General features: G+C 47.2%; 1 pseudogene; it reads right to left on the reverse strand.

The window, feature by feature from the left end:
* Window positions 1-1,222: 1,222 nt before the first annotated feature.
* On the reverse strand, window positions 1,223-5,751 carry LOC129117021 (zinc finger and BTB domain-containing protein 25-like; annotated as a pseudogene).
* Window positions 5,752-5,984: the final 233 nt, after the last annotated feature.

The raw sequence follows: 5,984 nt of genomic DNA on the forward strand, positions 1-5,984 counted from the left end.
TGACACCATGAAACCATCACACCATGGAACCACCATGAAACCATGACACCATGGAACCATGCAACCACCATGAAACCATGGAACCATGACACCATGAAACCATCACACCATGGAACTACCATGACACCATGACACCATGAAACCATGACACCATGAAACCATCACACCATGGAACCACCATGAAACCATGACACCATGGAACCATGACACCATGAAACCATCACACCATGGAACCACCATGAAACCATGACACCATGGAACCATGCAACCACCATGAAACCATGGAACCATGACACCATGAAACCATCACACCATGGAACTACCATGACACCATGACACCATGAAACCATGACACCAGAAACCATCACACCATGGAACCACCATGAAACCATGACACCATGACACCATGAAACCATCACACCATGGAACCATGGAACCACCATGAAACCATGACACCATGAAACCATGACACCATGACACCATGACACCATGAAACCATGAAACCATGAAACCATGACACCATGAAACCATCACACCATGGAACCATGGAACCACCATGAAACCATGACACCATGAAACCATGACACCATGACACCATGAAACCATGAAACCATGAAACCATGAAACCACCATGACAACATGAAACCATGAAACCATGAAACCATGAAACTAAACCATGACACCACCATGAAACCATGTACCACCATGAAACCATGGAACCATGGAACCATGACACCATGAAACCATGACACCACCACAGGAAGGCACTGCTGCGTCTTTTCACAATAAAAGTCTTCTGGGTCTAAAGACACGACGACACACTGAACCTTACATTAAAGGAGCATTTGAACTCATCGTCACTGAGGCGTTCACTGTCCGCTGGTGAGTCGGGAAGATCAGGATTCAGAAACAAACATGAATGGCCAGGAAAATTATCCGCAGGACGTCTTCGTAAAAAACAGAAAATATTCACAAGAAACCGAAGATTTGTTTTCTTAAAAAAGCTCGATTCATCGTTTTTATAAATAGTTGCTGATTAGTTTCCTGTGGATCGACGATTCTCAGTCCTAGAATTGATGAAGTAAAACTTGTCCTCCCTACGATCACGTGACTCCCACACACCTTCCCAGGTACTCCTGCACAGGTACGCCTGCACAGGTACTCCTGCACAGGTACTCCTGCACAGGTACACCTGCAGAGGTACACCTGCACAGGTACCGGATCACTCCACCGGCACGGCGTCTGCGCTCTCCTGGGAGACCTCGGAGTCCAGCGAGTAGCAGGAGCTGCCGTTGTCCTGCGTGTCCCTGTTGACCTCCTCGGGAAGCGCCGGCGGCACCGGATGAAGCTCCGCCCCGGCTCCGTGGCTCCGCCCTCGCAAGTGGGCGGAGGCCTGGAAGAGCTGGCTGCAGGCGGTGGTAGCGGTGGTAGCGGGGGCTTGCCGGTGTGCGTGTACATGTGCTCCTGCAGCTGGCTCCGGTGGGGGAACCGCAGGCTGCAGACGGCGCAGGCCACCTTACGTCGCCGGGGGGGGGCGGGGCCCGGCGGCGTCGGGCTGCCCCCCCGACCCCCCCCTGCTCCTCCTCAGCTCTAAAGCCAGCTGGTTGGCGAGTGCCTGGCTCTGTCTCAGCGCCTCCTCCAGACACCCGGAGTCCAGCTGGACCCCCGCCGGGCCCTCCTCCACGCCGCCGTCCAGCTCCTCCATCAGCCGGGGCGCAGTGGAGGCTGAACAGGTGCTCCGCAGGTCCTCGGGGACGAGCAGCGCTCCCCACAGCGGGGACACAGCAGGACCAGGTCCCGGTCTTTGAACAGGAGGCTCTGACGGGGCTGCTCCCCTGAGACCCCCCTGGACCCTCCTCCCCCTCACCATCCTCCCCCTCCTCCTCCTCCACACGCTCCTGCTTGATGCGGGTGGAGATGTCCGAGTCGTCTCCAGACGCCACGGAGCAGACGTTGCGTAGCGCGGAGGCCTGGCGGTCTGAGGGGGACCCCCTCCAGTCCGACGGCGAGGCCAGCTGGGAGTGGGACCGCCCCCGGCCGGAGGAGCGTCCGTCCTCAGTGCCCCCGGGACCCCGTGGTGGTCTTGGGACGCCGGCTGCCTCCTTGTTGGCCAGCTGGGAGGAGATCTGGATCCCGTACAGGTTGGACATGCGGACCATGTCGGCGCGGCGTCGGCCGTGCCCTCGCCGGGTTTCCGGCACAGCTGGTAGGCGTGAAGGAACTTGATGCCGTCCTGTAACCGGATCTGGTCCACCGGCTGTTTGGGACACATGCCGGTGTACATGATGTGGAGCAGGAAGCTGAACACGTCCGGCTGGATGTCGGTGGGCTGGATCTTTATGCACTCACTGAGGAGACACAAGGACAACATGAGACCAACAAGACCATCAGGACCTGGTCCACAGTCACTGTAACTGGTCTACAGCTACAGAGGCCCATCAGGACCTGGTCTACAGTTACAGAGACCATCAGGACCTGGTCTACAGCTAGAGAGACCATCAGGACCTGGTCTACAGCTAGAGAGACCATCAGGACCTGGGCTACAATTACAGGGACCCTCCATACCTGGTCTAAAGTTACAGGGACCCTCCCGACCTGGTCTACAGCTACAGGGACCATCAAGACCTGATCTACAGTCACTATCAGGACCTGGTCTACAGATACAGGGACCCTCCAGACCTGGTCTACAGAAACAGGGACCCTCAGACCTGGTCTACAGAAACAGGGACCCTCAGACCTGGACTGGTGAATGAAGATCATCTTGAAGTAGTTGGAGAAAGCAGCCAGAACGGCTCGGTGGGCTTTGAAGTAGCGTTGCCCGATGGCGACGGTGCAGTCACACAGGAACCCGAACTCTCTGGACGTTGAGCTGCTGCAGCAGGAAGAGGCTGTGAGACAGAGACCTCCATGACCCTACAACACACACAGACACACACACACACACACACACAGACACACACACACACAGACACACACACAACACACACACAGACACACAACACACACACACACACAACACACACACAGACACACAACACACACACACACAGACACACAACACACACACACACACAGACACACAACACACACACACACACAGACACACAGACAACACACACACACAGACACACAACACACACACACACACACAGACACACACACACAGACACACAACACACACACACACACAGACACACACACAACACACACACACACACACACACACAGACACACACACACACACACACACACAGACACACACACACACACACACAACACAACACAACACACAAACACACGTCATCATGGTTACTGGATTCCTCCATCGGTGAACCAGAATAATCAATAGAGTGAATTGAAGCTGCAGAGCGTTGATATCGTTACAGCTCTGTGATTGGCTGTTTGTTTGTGAAATGCACTCTGGGAGTTGTAGTATAAAATAAACTGATCCCAGAAACATGGAGACGTTATTCATGAACATATGGACGTAAAGAGATTAAGACCTGTGAAGTGTATGTCCACGAAGAGACCAGATGTTGTGTTTCAGTCATAATTATTAATAATGATTATAATAATAATAATTATAATAATTATAATAATGATAATAATAATAGTAATGATAATAATAATAATGATAATAATGATAGTAATAATAATGATAATAATAATAATGATAATAATAATGATAATAATAATGATAATAATAATAATGATAATAATGATAATAAGTATAATAAGTATAATGATAATGATAATAATAATGATAATAATAATAGTAATGATAATAATAATAATAATGATAATAATAATGATAATAATAATAATAATGATAATAATAATGATAATAATAATAGTAATGATAATAATAATAATGATAATAATAATGATAATAATAATAGTAATGATAATAATAATAATAATGATAATAATAATGATAATAATAAATAATGATAATAATAATAAATAATAATAATGATAATAATAATAATAATAAATAATAATGATAATAATAAATAATAATAATGATAATAATAATAATGATAATAATAATAATAATGATAATAATAATAATGATAATAATAATGATAATAATAATGATAATAATAACCGTCCTTTACTGGGACAGCAGGTCACCATGTGAGTGACCTCAGGGTGACCTCTGACCTCAGTGAAGGTCAGCACACACACACAAACATACACACAGGGTTCCTCCAGGTCTCCTCTGTCAGAATTGATCACTGTGTGTCATCATTCATATAGATCATAGTGATCATATAGATCATAGTGATCATATAGATCATAGTGATCATATAGATCATAGTGATCATATAGATCATATAGATCATAGTGATCATATAGATCATAGTGATCATATGATCATAGTGATCATATAGATCATAGTGATCATAGTGATCATATAGATCATAGTGATCATATAGATCATAGTGATCATATAGATCATAGTGATCATAGTGATCATATAGATCATAGTGATCATATAGATCATAGTGATCATATAAATCATAGTGATCATAGTGATCATATAGATCATAGTGATCATATAGATCATAGTGATCATAGTGATCATATAGATCATATAGATCATAGTGATCATATAGATCATAGTGATCATAGTGATCATATAGATCATAGTGATCATATAGATCATAGTGATCATATAGATCATAGTGATCATAGTGATCATATAGATCATAGTGATCATAGTGATCATATAGATCATAGTGATCATATAGATCATAGTGATCATATAGATCATATAGATCATAGTGATCATAGTGATCATATAGATCATAGTGATCAGCGGTCTCGTCATCAGAAACAGACGTTTCACGTGACGCTTCAGAGGAAAGGACGTCTCTCTTAAAACACATTGTTTCCTGGTTTCCTCTCTCCTCGCCTGGTTTCCTCGTTTCCTCTCTCCTCCCTGGTTTCCTGGTTTCCTCTCTCCTCCCATGGTTTCCTCGTTTCCTCTCTCCTCCCATGGTTTCCTGGTTTCCTCTCTCCTCGCCTGGTTTCCTCGTTTCCTCTCTCCTCCCATGGTTTCCTGGTTTCCTCTCTCCTCGCCTGGTTTCCTCGTTTCCTCTCTTCTCGCCTGGTTTCCTCGTTTCCTCTCTCCTCGCCTGGTTTCCTGGTTTCCTCTCTCCTCGCCTGGTTTCCTGGTTTCCTCGTTTCCTCTCTCCTCGCCTGGTTTCCTGGTTTCCTCTCTTTCGCCTGGTTTCCTGGTTTCCTCTCTCCTCGCCTGGTTTCCTAGTTTCCTCTCTCCTCGCCTGGTTTCCTTGTTTCCTCTCTCCTCGCCTGGTTTCCTTGTTTCCTCTCTTCTCGCCTGGTTTCCTGGTTTCCTCTCTCCTCGCCTGGTTTCCTGGTTTCCTCTCTTCTCGCCTGGTTTCCTGGTTTCCTCTCTCCTCGCCTGGTTTCCTAGTTTCCTCTCTCCTCGCATGGTTTCCCTGGTTTCCTCTCCTCGCATGGTTTCCTGGTTTCCTCTCCTCTCGCATGGTTTCCTGGTTTCCTCTCTCCTCACAAGGAAAAGATGCAAGTGAAGGAAACGGGGATGCAGCTACGAGACTTGGATGTACCCTTGGGATGTAAACAGACACACGCACACGCACCTCATCACGCACACGCACTTCATCCTCCTCACACCATCTTCCTCCACACTCCACCATCCTCCACACACTTCATCACTCCACACTCCATCCAAGCTCCTCCGGAATCTTCATCCTCCTCCTCCATCTTCATCCTCCTCATCCCCTGCTCCATCTTCATCCTCCTCCATCTTCACTTCTCCTCTCCATCTTCATCCTCCTCCTCCATCCTCCTCCATCTTCATCCTCCTCCTCCATCTTCATCCTCCTCCTCCATCTTCATCCTCCTCATCTTCATCTTCTCCTCCTCCTCCATCTTCATCCTCCATCTTCATCCCTCCTCCATCTTCATCCTCCTGTCCTCCATCTTCATCTTCCTCC

Source organism: Anoplopoma fimbria, unplaced genomic scaffold (assembly GCF_027596085.1).
Source record: "Anoplopoma fimbria isolate UVic2021 breed Golden Eagle Sablefish unplaced genomic scaffold, Afim_UVic_2022 Un_contig_9790_pilon_pilon, whole genome shotgun sequence".
NCBI lineage: Eukaryota > Metazoa > Chordata > Actinopteri > Perciformes > Anoplopomatidae > Anoplopoma > Anoplopoma fimbria.